Genomic DNA, 14,364 nt, shown 5'->3' with positions numbered 1-14,364 from the left:
GAAGAGTCGGACACGACTAAACGACTAAACAACAACAAACCCATATTTAAAAAGGGGGAAAACAGAGAGTGCTGCAGATGTATCAGGTTGGGGAGGCAATGGCACTGAATTGGACTGACAGGGAGGTGCACAGTTGGCTGGGTTTTTTAACCTTAGAATAGGAAGTAAAGGAAAGTGTAATTGAAAGTGACATATAATTTCCCCTACTTCCTATTTTCAGGTTTAAAAAACCCAGCCAACGAAGTTCTGGTTGGCTCCCAACATATTTTTTTGTTAATGGATTAGAATTCTTGGTACTTTCACTTAGAACTACCATAGAATGATCTGGCATTTTCAAAAACTTAAAGCAGAATGCTAAATTTGGAACCCACTCTTTAAAAATGGCAGAAAGCAACTTTGCCATGTCTGCTAATTAGCAGTATTGCACTTTCTGTTATCTCCAGAACCAGTCAAATACGTTATTTTATTCTTCTGTGCAGCCCAGAACTTCATTTTAGACAGAGATCAGGACACTGTGCCCTTTTGCGTGACCTGATTCTAATCATACACAATGAATTAATAATAAAAAAGAGATTTATATTACCCAAGGAAACCCAATTTTCCCCAGAACATGACCACAGCCTAATTATACCACTCTTCCTCATTTCTCTCTGGTCATCTTGAAAAAAGCCTTTTTCTTCAAACCCGCCCCCCCCCCCCCACCACTTTAGTCCTCCTACTATTAAAAGATTTTCGTTTCGAGATATGAATGATATTTTAAAGCAAGGTAAGGCTATCATTTTTAAAGTTAGAATTAAACGTGTGGACACCGAAGTGTTTCTGAAAGTTTGACATGCATCTGGCATGAGGGGCAGAATATAAGAAGAGCGAAGGAACAAAAACTTTTCAGTTGGAACGACGACAATGAGCTCAAAGGTATCAGCAATGCAGGCAGTTGTCTGTGGAGTGTAGGGGTGAGGGACAAAATCAGGTCTGCTTGCACTTAAAGACAAGCATATGTAGTTTTCCCTTCCCGAAACAAAAATGCACCCATCCTTTCTATTATTATTATTATTATTATTATTATTATTATTATTATTACAGTGGTAACTCGGGTTACAGACGCTTCAGGCTACAGACTCCGCTAACCGAGAAATAGTACTTTGGGTTAAGAACTTTACCTCAGGATGAGAACAGAAATGGTGCTCCGGCGGCGCAGCAGCAGCAGGAGGCCCCGTTAGCTAAAGTGGTGCTTCAGGTTAAGAACAGTTTCAGGTTAAGAGCAGACCTCCGGAACGAATTAAGTACTTAACCCGAGGTATCACTGTATTATACCACCCTATACCTGGAGGCCTCAGGGCAGTTCACAGAAAAGATCACAATATATAAAATAAAAATAAAAACAATACCCCAATACCACCCCCCCCCCAAAAAAGAGCCACCTTTTAAAAGGGTATAGGATATCAATCAGGTCAACCAAAGGCCTGGTTAAAAAGGAACATTTTTGCCTGGTGCCTAAAGTGTGTAATGAAAGCGTCAGGCAAACTTCCCCAGGGAGAGCATTTCACAGAGGGGGAGCCGCTGCAGAGAAGGCCCTGTTCTCGTGTGAATGTGCTGAAAGGAGGAGAGACAAGGTTGTGCACCAGTAGGCTCCCTCTCTGATCTATGAACATTCAGAGGAATACGTGAACATGCATGCATTTTCTTCATGCATAGAAAATGGCATGCGTGGGTTGTCTACATAATTGCAGATCCTGCTCTCTTTAAAATTTCGGGTTGCAAAACAGTTTGCACTTGCCCACGGCCTACTCACAGTCCACTGAACGTGCAGAATTCTGGGACACAGCCAACAGCTGCAATCTATCTCCCAGATCACTCACGGTACATTGGTTGTCTGAAAGGGGATAATGATCTCTTTGGCGCACACCAACACAGTTCTGTTCTGCTGTGCAAAAGACAAGTTCAGACTTCAGCTGCCATCAGCGGGGTTAAAATGGGCTCATATAGGTTTAATGGGCTTTTCGAGATAGGCCAGAGGTACGGCTAATGCAACTCAATATTATCTCTGCAAATATTAATTTAGCCCTGCTCTTTAAGTCACGGGAAAATCATGTACACATGCTGCACCCATCAATCTGATCCCACTATCGGGAAACTCTCCTGCTCCCCAAGACTCCCTCCTCAACAAAAATAATTTCTATGGAAAAATAAATACGCCCAAGTTTGCTCTGTTTATGTGTTTAGTGAATTCATTGCTTTTTTTCCTGCTCCAGTTTTATCAGCGTAAATAATCCATACAGTTTGCCTGTCTCAATTGCTTGACTGCATGCTGAGTTTCTAATAGCAAAAACCTTTCTCCCACTTGAAGGAAATCTAAGCGTCAATCATTCAGGGATTCAGGCAGCAATCCTATACCCACTCACCTGGGAGTGAACCCTGTTAAACTCAATGGGATTTACTTTGTGCTGTGGATCTGCTCAGTCGGTAGAGCACGAGACTCTTAATCTCAGGGTGTTGGGTTTGAGCCCTGCGTTGTGCAAAAGATTCCTGGATTGCAGGGACATGACTAGATGACCAACTCTCACAGGAGTCTATGATTCTATGAGGAACCTCTGGCCCATGGACCTAATTAGGTCCAGCAGTGGGGTCCTATTTGGACCTGAGGCAATTTCCCTGACACCACACCCATCTGCAACATCAGCTGTAGGTCAGGCAAGAACATGGCTGCAAAGTAACAGGGGCCTAAAGTGCACTTCCAATTATTCCTCAGCAAGCAAACGCTTGCTGATAGCTCTGACTGCCTGCGCTAGGGAGCTCCCCATTGGTTACAGCGTGGAGATTGTTATGTACTGAAGTTCTCACCCTGGGCCAGCAGGGGGATACTGTAGATAGTTTTCACTCAGGTCCACATATGCAAATAAGGGATTGAAAGTGATGTTCAGTGATTGGATAGTTACAGAAAATGGTTACTGTTGCGTTCCAGTGGAGCTCTATATAAGCAGGCTGGCTGAACCCTTCAGTTTAGTTCTTTTCTGCCCTGTGAATAAACAAGAGCTGTTTGAAGAATCACTGTGTCGTCTGATATGTTCACCCACAACTTAACAGAGATTGAACCCCTTTGAAGTTTCCGCCTTATGTCACAATGGCGCTAGGTGGTTGGCAGGTGGGTATCCTTACCCGCCTGTCAAAGTTGGCCCCATTTTCAGAGAGCGAACAGCCTGTGGACCCTACATTCTTCTTCCTGGAAAACGGCGATTCCTACAGATGCTGAGACTAGCCTGTTCTGCTTGCTTTAAAATGCCCATGGAGAAAGCAGAGTCCATCTGAGTAGCAACTGGAACATGCAGAGAGGAATGGACAGGGAAACCTCAGACCTGTTGTTACCTGTTGCGTTTCCCCAGGAGAAGTTGCTCCCAGTCACACGCTGCTCTCTCATCTATCGTACTGGTTTAACTGTATAGTGCAGAAGGGCCCAAGGCCCATAAATGTTTCACATAATGTTTCTGCAGGACCTCAGCTTTTACAGTATGTAAAAAAGAAGCTTTGCTATTTTCTAACAAATACGAAATCAAACAATTCTTCCTAGCAGAATCCTGCTTGCCGTGTCAACAATTTCCATTTTTGTGCATTGTCGTAGCGTAACCTGCTTCTTACGCAGCTGTTCGACAATTTCCATTCACTCCCTGGCTCTGTAAAACTGCATTAACAAAAAGTTGAAGTATTCATTTAAGGGGAGAGCAAGCTTTCCCCCAATTAAGCTGTGTTCTGATTATTTTTCTTCCTTAAATTCTTGCCACGAGGTAGCATATCAATTGCTTTGCTAATTATATTGTACCACAAAATGGAATTTAATAACATATTTCTGTTCTTTCCTTCCAAAACCAGATCTGGTTTTATAAACTGCAAAATAATTCTCTTTGGAAGTATCCAAGTGCTAAGGATCTGCTTGCAGTAAATTTAATATCACTGTATAATTTGTATTAACTGGATGGAAGAGGTAATGGCACAATCATTTTTAGAGTGTTTAAATAGCACTGGATATTGATTCTAGTTGGGCCAAACTTCTAAGCTTTAATGGCAAAGCACATAAGCGCATGAAGTCATACCTATGAAACCTGGTTCAATTATTATTGTACTATATTTACTTAAAATATTTATATCTATACACTGCCTCTTTTCCTAAGAATGAATCTCTAAAATGGCTGGCGGTAGGAGAAAATTGAGACATATATAAAACAGGATTTTTAAAAAATAAAATAAAATAAATGCTGTGATGACTTATGAAGGCACTGGACATTGACGGGGACTGGTGGGTAGGTGGTGAGTGGAGTCAATCTGGGTGGGGAGACACTTTATCCCGATCCCTCTCTAACCTGGTGGTGCCTCTGATAGCAATATCCCATGGAGCTGCTTTCAGTTCTATGGAGGATAGAGGGAGGGTATAAATTAAAGACACTGGACAGGGGAGACCCAGGTTCAAGTCTGCACTCAGACATGATGCTCACAATGTGGCCTTAGCTAGCCTATTTGCGTGTTCAGACCCAGAAACCTCCCCCCTAAATAAATTCACCCAAGACTCAAATTTTGGTTCTGGTTTTTGGCAGAATTTAGGCCACAACTTTATTGATTACAGAAAGTGACTGGTTGCATAGGCTCAGGTTCGACTAGCTCCCTGCCATGCAGGTAGCGCTGACCCAGGTTCCAGCATAGGTCAGCCAAGGGTGAACACCTGCATAAGCGTAAAGCCGGGAATGGGCTAACTCCGCCACCCAAATGTCCTCCTGGACTCAGGCACAGGCACAACCCCCTCTCAGGGGTTGACCAAACCATTGAGTCCCTGGATTCCTTTAACGGAATATCCTTCACATAAGGATGGCGAGAGCGTTCTCCCATCCCTGTCACCTGAACCAGAGCCTATCTGCAACCTTACAATTTGTGACGATTTGCTACGCGGCAGGCGAAACCCAATTGGCAACAGCCAATCAGCCAAGTGGGGAAAATTCCTGCTGTGCCCCTGTCCCAATGACAGACGACACATGACAGCATAGCAAGGTCAAGTGCACAGGCCTCAATATAGGGAGAGGTGGGTGGGTGTTCCGAATGCACGAGCCGAAAGAGGAAGCTCTGGGTCACGTGCATGGGCATAAATAGGTCCCTCAAACCATTTGGACTGCGTCCCATTGGCCAGATTGTACCCAGTTTTGAGGGACCTACCAATCGGGTATTGCGGCTTACCAATTGAACCCACCCACAACACAGGGTGTCGGTTGTCCAGGTCTCACCGCAATACATGCCGTCTTTAAGGGAGGACCCAATTTCACAGGGTTGTTGTGAAGATATGGCAGCCGAAGGGCAGGGGAAGAACTGTGCATGCCACATTGAAAGGGTTATAAATATGAATAACCAATAGTGATTTATCATTGATATTATTTTGTAAATATTACTTTATACTTCCATACAAGTCAGAGTTCAGCCTTAAGCCTCAGTGTCGAAGACTGCACTGATCAATCAGCCGAATCTACATTTTATGCCCCAGGACTTCACTGGGAGCCTTAATGACAACAGGCTGATGTTATATTTGGGGTACATTATTCATTGCATCATTTGCAGATTAAACACTTGGTATCAGCTCCACTCTCAAGAAGAAAAGACATAAAGCTAACGTATTACACAAAGCAATAATCCTCTATTGAGACATCGTACAATAGCGCTGGTAACATTAGTAGGCAATATTTATTATAAACAAAAGGCGCTATTGAGGTTTTCAGCTCATTAGAGGGAGGTCTGGGCAGATGACTGCATTATGGGAAATCTAAAGGGTTGTGAAAGGAAAGATTTGTTTATCCACAAATGCATCCTCATAGATAAATTTGGAAGATCATTAGGCATTTTTAAAAAAGGAGCTGAGATATATATTTGTATTCTTTATTGGTGATGCTGGATTTTTAGCAGGGGAACAGGCAATAAACACTGAAAAACAAGAAATAGTTTTTAGCTTGATGACACTGTGTAAACCACCAATTTCCAAACTGTTTCTGAGGTTTCCTGAGCAGCTTTAAAGGCAGCAGAGGAGAATCTGGAGCCCACTAGATGTTGTTGGGCTCCAACTCTCATTCACCCCAGTTTGCATGGCCAAGGATGATGGGACCAAGGACAGGAGAATCTGGCAAGTCCAGTCTCTATTTTCCCCATCCTAAATTCAGGTCTAATATGCATTTTGCTTGAAATGCACATTTTTTTGCAAAGCAATATTTGCTAGTATGATGCATTTTTTTGTACGTTGCATTTTGACTAGAGAACTGCATTGCAAAATTTGGGGAAATGAGGGTGACTGTTTCAGTTTTCCTGTTGTTTTGGAAAGTGTGAATTAGGCAAAGGTAAAGGGACCCCTGACCATTAGGTCCAGTCGTGGCCGACTCTGGGGTTGCGGCGCTCGTCTCGCTTTACTGGCCGAAGGAGCCGGCGTACAGCTTCCGGGTCATGTGGCCAGCATGACTAAGCCGCTTCTGGCAAACGAGCGCAGTGCACGGAAACGCCGTTTACCTTCCCGCTGGGAAGTATTTATCTACTTGCACTTTGACATGCTTTCGAACTGCTAGATTGGCAGGAACAGGGACCGAGCAATGGTAGCTCACCCCGCCGCGGGGATTCGAATCGCCGACCTTCTGATCAGCAAGTCCTAGGCTCTGTGGTTTAACCCACAGCGCCACCCGCGTCCCTGTGAATTAGGTAGGTTTGCCTTTAATTGCAAACTGAATCAAATTTCTCCTCCATCTCTAAGTAGTCAAGAAACAACTGTTAGAGGGCCGCAGACCGACCGCTCCATTCACAAGTCTCACTGTTTATGATCTATGAATGGGGCCAAGAAATGGTGGATTTCCTGTGATGCACTGCTGCAGAGAAATGTTGACTATGTTGACTATGGGGTTCACCCAAGTGGCCCTATAGGGGCTAGCTAACATGGTGTATGAATTGGCTGCCCACCCTCAAAAAGACTTCAGAAGTGTTAAGCAAATCTATTATTTCTGCCTTTCAAGTCACGCTAGGCAAATTCATTTCCCAGGAGGTGGAGGATTAACTAGTAGACTGGGTTTTTCTCCATCTTCCTTTCAACACTGACTGCACTGGAAGACACGTAATGAACTAATTATATAAATCAAGATTTTGGGGGCAGCCTACTTATTTTGTGTCTGGTTTACAGATACAGGAAATCTGGTGATGGAATGGCTTTGCCGCTTCAAATACAGCTGGGGCTATGGGACACACTTTGAACGACTCTCTCTGTGAAAAAAACTCTCCCAAAAAGATAAAAGTAGCCCAACAAGGAATGAGCCCAACATGCCTTTAAAAAACAAACAAACAAAAACGTTTACATTGTGAAATGTTCAAAATGGGGACAAAACGACAGGACGAGTATGACAGTATGTTCCCTTTTCACTTTATTTATGTCTTGTGCTGTGTTAACTGTGGCTCTTTGATCAATATGCCACCATGTTACGCTAAAGTTCAAACGGTGGGAGGAAACTGTATACAACCCCCGATTTTGTCGTCGTATGAAATTACAATGCAAAACCTCTATGATTTTCCAGGTTTAACGTGTTTGCAAATTGATTATTTTTTTTTTTTTGGTTAATGAAAGCGAACAATACGGAAATGAGCACTAAACGTCCTTTACATTCTGCTAGGTTTCCAGTAGCAGCATTTACATTGTGTGAAAGATGACACAAAATGTGGAAATTGCCAGGCAAGGAAACATCAGGAAAACAGAATGAAGTGTTGTCTGAAAGCCGCCTACGCCTTGACCCTCAAGAGCAGGAATGTACCATATCAGCAAGTACTAGCTCCAACATAGGTTTTACTGATCGGATAGGACAAGGTTTCGCATTTCAAAGGCACACAATAGCCTTCTTTAGTCATTCAACTTCCATGGAATGAGTGAGAGAGCAGGATTGAGCCCAATGGCCTTCCCCATTCCGTCAGTCTCCATGTGTATGCAAACGTGAGTTGGTGTGCATGCTGAACAGAGTCTTTGACCCGGGTGAAAGAAAGCCTAGTTTCGCTCCTGCCTGGGGGCCAGATGGAAAGGCTTAGAGGGCCACATTTGACCCCTGGGACCTGATGTTCTCCAACCTTGGCATGGCTACAGTTAAGAAGAATCATCTCTTATTGGGAAGGCTGGTCATCTAAACTCATCACAAGCGCACCTAAATTCTAGTTTCTAACCAACTGTTAACTTCCAGAAAGTTCTGAAACCACTCATTAATTTCAAGCAACAAAACCCAGCAGTGAAGCAGCAGACCCAACCCACCATATTCTAAAAGAATCCAGGACCCACCCTCCTCCAACTCCCATTAATGACAGAATAACCCACTACTGATTTGGCTTGGGACTGGAGCTCCAGTTGTTAACTTTTGCAAGTGGGCAAATATTAGAAAAGTTAAGATAAGAAAGTAGGGCTTGGAAGCCCATTTTCTTCTCATTTCTGCATTGCATGTGGCATAAAAATAGATTCCTTTTGTTTCCGTAATGGATTTTACAAAGCAATCGCAGTGGGCTGGCAGCTCTGCAATCTGACAAAACAAATATTTCTTTTCACGGAAAAGTACATATGAGTTCCCACCACCCCCATCACCCAAAAAATCTCGTGAAGCTTTTCAGAACCCAGCACACGTCCTTTCCTTTTCGCAACTCATTTTCCCCTCTTTTTGTGACAACCGAGGCAATAATTCACAGCTCACTGGGTCTCCTAAATAACCCCCTTTATATTTACATGGTAGGCACCCCCCATTACCCAGCAGGAATCAGCTGTACTGGCAGCCAGTCATTACACATTCTTAAGATGCTGGAAGTTTAACATACCCCTTCCCTAGTTAGCATCTTTCTTTTCTTTTCTTTTCTTTTCTTTTCTTTTCATTCATTCATTCTTTCTAATAATAATAATAAATTCCCCTCACGTGGTTACTATCTTAAAACCAAACAACAACATAACTGTGCCATTTTGCAATTTTCAAGTGCTTCCTTCTCTGGGCCTCATCCAGACTCCCACATTAAAGCTCAGATGTGTTTCATCATGCCAAAGACTGCTACTTCCCTTCCCTCCCCCTCCCTCTATAGGAGATTAAATGAGGCACTTGAGTTTCTTTGCGAAACTTTTCTAAGTGTCGACTTGCTCAGCCTTACGCACTGCAGTTAATTTAATCCAGAGGCATTCAGGAGTCTGGGAAAGAACAACACTTTCACCCGTCGCTAAATAACGAGAGCTTTCTTGAGAGGCCAAAAATGAACTTGAAAAGGAAAGGGGGGGGGGTATCTATCTGTATATACAGTACATGAAAGATACATTGTTTGGTTCCAGAAAAGAGTTCTTTAAAAACCAATTTAGCAGTTGGTATGGAGGATTAACTACTAAGATTCCTGGGTTCAGACAGATTTCTTATCAACCCTAATTTTGTCCTGGATTTTTAAAAGGACCTTAATTTAAACTGTATCTTGGTGTCTCCATATGCCTGCCAGTGTTAACTATATGCCTCTGCATCTCCTACATCTGGTATCAGCCGCACCAGGTGACCATGCAATCCTCAGATCTTGGGGTGCAGCTCCACCTACTGAACCATTCCAGTGTCCATAAAAAGCCACAGGGAGAAAGCATATTCTTTACTCCTCCCCCCACATCCTCCAATCAACTTAAGTGACTCCTATGAACCCATCTGTCTGTAAGTTTGGAAGTTTTGTACCTAAGCACCCCTTTCTCAGGCCTGCTATATCCATACCCACAAAACACAAGGGGAGTATAAAGTGATTTTTATTTGAATGCACCCTTAAAAAACAACAACCTATAATTGCTGTAGGGGGAAGAACAAATGCAGCTATCATTCTGAAATTTGCTTCAATGCAAGGACAACCATGCCTAAAAATTTCATCCAATTCTGCCAGAAAATTAAAAATGTTAAAGACACCCAGCTGAAGAGCTCCTAGATGGATTTTCCTGTAATATGATAAGCTTAATCTACTATGGAGAGGCTACCATGCCTGCAAATTTCATCCATTTCTGTCCAAAGGGAAAAAAGAGACCTATTTTATTAGTGAACAAGGTGGGAACTAGAGTTTGTTTTTCTTGAAGCGGAATTGACCCTGAGTCAAATTGAGCCGAATACAGAGCACCTGGGGAAGAGGCGAGCTGCTTCCCAAAGTGCAGATTCTAGGTCTGAAATGCACCTTGAGGTTGGTGTACAGTCACTCTTATTGAAATACTAATTGCTTGAGTTACTAGTCATCCATGAAGCATATGCCGAGCACATTCAAAATGGTTCAGAATTATCTCCCTAAGTCATAAATCTTTCATAGGTACAATTATGAGTGAACAGTGGTAGAAAAAGCACATTCAACAGTCGAAGTCAGGTTGGTTTACTGAAATAAAATTGCAAAATTAAATTTAGATGAACTTAATTAAAAGGGGAGAATTAATTTAATATGGACATTCATCACATGCCCATTGAAGCCCTTTTCTTGTGTCAAGAAAATATATTGAAGCGTGAATTCAAAAGCCACATAAATGCTGAAGTGAAGTGTGAATGGATGGACAAATAATGTAGTCTCGCTACGAGTGCAAGATGTGGGTGCCACTACCCCCAGTCAAGTTACTGAAGGAATAATGCCTTTTTAAGAGACTGTTGACTCAATGTGTAGTGGCTGGTGCCCATTGAGGGTGCTGTGGCAGAAGACAGGGACACCAAACAGTAGGTGAAGCCAGAGCCATTGAGAGTTAGAACCAAGTCATTCTACTTTTGTCCCCATCCTCCTCCCTGCTGAATACTGCAAAGGCAACACTGAGACTAAGGAAAAGGAAGCTGACAACCCCCCAGGACTGATGGCAAGTAGGAAGGCAGGCAGGTGGGGGCTGGCAGATTGCTGAGTGAGGCCTTTGAGACATGCCTCCATTGATCTCAATGGATGGGTTGCTAGGGAACATGGTGAAAGGCTAATTTTAAAAGTTGAAATGGTACAGTCCTTCCAAAATGGTACCATGCCAGTTTTCACTTGAAAACGTTTCATTGTTTGGAATGCCCATCCCGTGTTAATATCTGCCGACTCAGAGAGAAGGGGGTCCCCCCCCACCTTTCTGTGAGTTGCTAAGGTTTAACCTGGGTAGGATGAGGCCAGCATGGAGGGACGGTGCAGCAGATCAGCAGCCGAAATGGGGCAGAACAGCAGTGGCATCAGGACTGCACAGATGTGCCAGGGGAAGCCATGGATTGGCTCAGCTGGTGCCCCTGTACGGTCCTGACCTCACTGCTTCCCTACTGCCTGACTCTTACGCCATCCTGGTAAGTGGGAGTAATGCCAGAGTCGGAAGGGCAGCTCTGTAGCATCAAACCATGACACTAGCTGGTCCTGAACATGGGTCATGATTCTCATAAGAGAGTGAACAATCCACTCCATTCCCCCCCTTTATTCCAGCAGAGGTGTGTGTCTGTGTGTGAAGGGGAGGGGGTTGTTGCCTCTTAAACAACTGGAAATGAGGTTGTTTCCCCCCTTAAATCTACTTAAGGTGACCACTTTCACACATGGAAAAAAGGGAAATGCATCACCAAAACAAAAAGGCAGTGCAGAATATGTTTTTGATTAGCATCCATGTTGCACATGCCAATTTACAGGTATATATGCAGGCACAGAACTACTGCTATAATTTAAATAGAAACAAAAGGCGCCCCACCCTAGAGGGGAAGACTGGGACCAGGCGAGCTGCTCAACCTGCTGACCTGGTGCTAACCAGCAGTTAAGACAACTTCAAGGCCCCTCCTGCAATCCCATCTTGGAGTTCCTTATCTCCAAACCAGAGAGCCCTTCAAACAGAGGACTCATTCAAACAGAGAATGCTCTCTGCACAGCGGGACACGTGGCCCCCTTGGAAATGCTGCAACTCATCCAGAAACCTGGCAGCAGATCCTGATCTATCTTCTTGCCTCCAACTCAAGGTATATCCTGATAGATTTGGATCTCTTTTCTAAGTAAGGAAACGGGCAACTGAACTTCAATATTTTTACACTGTAAACCAACCTGTGATCTTTGGATGAGTGGCGGTATATAAATTGAATAAATAATAAGAATATTGGTGGCCCAGGCCTTAAAGAATTAGCAACAGATCAGCGCTGCTATGAAGGCATGCCATCTCCATCTGTCAAGGGGAAAAGTCGAATTTTCCATGTGTCTTTATTCCCCCACAAGCACCAGGAATATATCTCTAGCTCTTACCACTGATTCTTAAGCAGTTGGCGTTGATTCTCCCATGCGGGCTGACCTCGGCTCAGATCCAGGCAAACCTGTTGAAAAGAGAGGAGAGAGGGATATTAATGAAATAGATGCTTGTTTTCAAACTTCAGGCACACTTGGGAAGTGTGGCTTGTCAATGGCTGGAAGGACGTCTAATGATGAAACCAGGGCGTCTTGCTGGCTCAGTTGCCCCCGAACTTGCACTGCAGAGCCACCCGCAGCAGAAGAGCCCACCATGGTGCTCCATGGCGCTCCAACCGACGGGCGGGATCTTCCCCGGACTCAACTCTCGGGCCCCGGACTCTCAGCCTGGCACCCCTAAGAGCTCGGCGCCCGGGTGCCCTGCACCCCTAGTGCCTATGGGTAAGATGGCCCTGGATGAAACCACTAAAAGAGGGAAATGAACACCCACAACAAGCACACGGCAGCTACAGAACCTGGCTACTGATTTCCCAGAGAGTATTTTGATTAGACGCATTGTGCCTTGATGCATGCAGTCGCCACCACTCAACCAGGAAGGAATAACAGAGCACGGCATGGTTAGTTTTAATAAAGAGCATTAAAAGATACATACAAAAAAAATTAAAGGTCAGCACAGAGAGGGACAATAAAGTACCAATTATTTCATTAAAATCCCCAAGATGCCTCCAAGTTCAGAGAAATTTCATTCCTCTCTGTTCTCCTTCGGGAATCTTTCTTCAAATATCAGAAAACAAGGATAAAGATCTGGCATTTTGCATCTTTAAAAATAAAAGCAAGGAGCATGCACTAAGGATGTTTTGACATAAATAATTATGATCGTATTATGTGGGGCCTACACACAGGCTGAGGGATGTTGCTGCTCATCCAACCAAGGTCATACCCGCACCACTTTTAAAGCCCTCTTACACCACTTTAATAGTTCTGGTTCCCTCCCGAGATAGCCTTGGGAACTGCACTTGGTTAAGGGTGTTGAGAGCTGTTAGGAAAGCCCTCACAGAGCTCCAGTTTCCAGCACCCTTAATGAACAAAAGTTCCCAGCATTCTTTGGGGGAAGAGCATTCTGTGGATGTGAGGTGGGTTCTCTGGGTATTTCACATAAACAATAAAGCACAATTCACAATAAAAGCGAACATGAAATAAACCACAAAAGCCAAAACCCCAGCAACTTGCCCACCCTCCCCAGATAAAATCAGCATAAATCCCTGCAGCTAAAAGGGTAAAACCAGCATGAAGCTGAGCAAGGGGACAACAGTGCAAAAAACCCAATGCAACCAGTGGATTCTAATAAAAAGAGCAGTGGTTCTCTTTACCTGCTGCCTAAACAGGGTGCCAACACCCTTCTCCTTAGGTGCAGTCCACTTCACTTTATTAGGTGGGGGAACCTTAGACGGGCCTCCAAAGAAGATATCAAGATTCAGGCATGTTTGTATGGGGCAAAGTGAGCCTTCATGAAACACAATTATCCTTCAACATTCTCTGAATTTTGCCAGGCCATTATCCAACCAAACAACACATACAAAAATGCATATATTGAGGGGAAATGGCCACAAATATGCATAAATTAGTGAAAATAGCCTCATCCGCACTATAAATCGAAAGCTATTGCACAACATTGTGGGAGGCAGTGGAAGACAGGAGTGCCGGGTGTGCTCTGGACCAAGGGGTCACGAAGAGTCGAACACGACTAAACGACTAAACAGCAACATAGCACAACAACTTTAAATAGTCAAGACTTCCCCAAAAGAATCCTGGGATCAAAAGTTTGTTAAGGGTGCTGAGCTGTTATTCCCCCACCTCCAAATTAGAAAAAGGTTAAGCGTGTTCTCCAATAAATGAGAGCACGTGTTGCGGTGTGGGCCACCAGGCCAGGCCTCTTGTTGCCAGGCAGGTTAATAGTTGTTGCCTGGCATCATGATTGGTTAACCGGGTTGCTGGGGCAAATTGTATGTTGCAAATTGGGTGGGTGGGACCATAGTCTTTAAATATTGGTGCACTCTGGTTTCTCTTTCTCTTTGCAGAGTGCATCGGATCAGGAACAATCTTCTCATTGTCTGGTTACATTTCTTTAATTCCCCCCTTCTATTTAATCCTCTCTAGTCCCTAAATTAATTTAATTCCCCCTTTTTTCCTGTT

General features: G+C 43.8%; 1 protein-coding gene across 1 annotated transcript in view; it reads right to left on the bottom strand.

The window, feature by feature from the left end:
- SEMA6D (semaphorin 6D) overlaps window positions 1-12,302 on the bottom strand; it is a 254,875-nt gene extending 242,573 nt beyond the window's left edge. Inside the window, exon 1 of the mRNA XM_028706505.2 lies at window positions 12,232-12,302. The gene's annotated coding sequence lies outside the window, so the exon portion shown is untranslated. The remainder of the gene's footprint in view (window positions 1-12,231) is intronic.
- Window positions 12,303-14,364: the final 2,062 nt, after the last annotated feature.

This window comes from Podarcis muralis, chromosome 14 (genome assembly GCF_964188315.1).
Source record: "Podarcis muralis chromosome 14, rPodMur119.hap1.1, whole genome shotgun sequence".
NCBI lineage: Eukaryota > Metazoa > Chordata > Lepidosauria > Squamata > Lacertidae > Podarcis > Podarcis muralis.
This window is presented reverse-complemented; position numbering and strand designations above follow the sequence as displayed.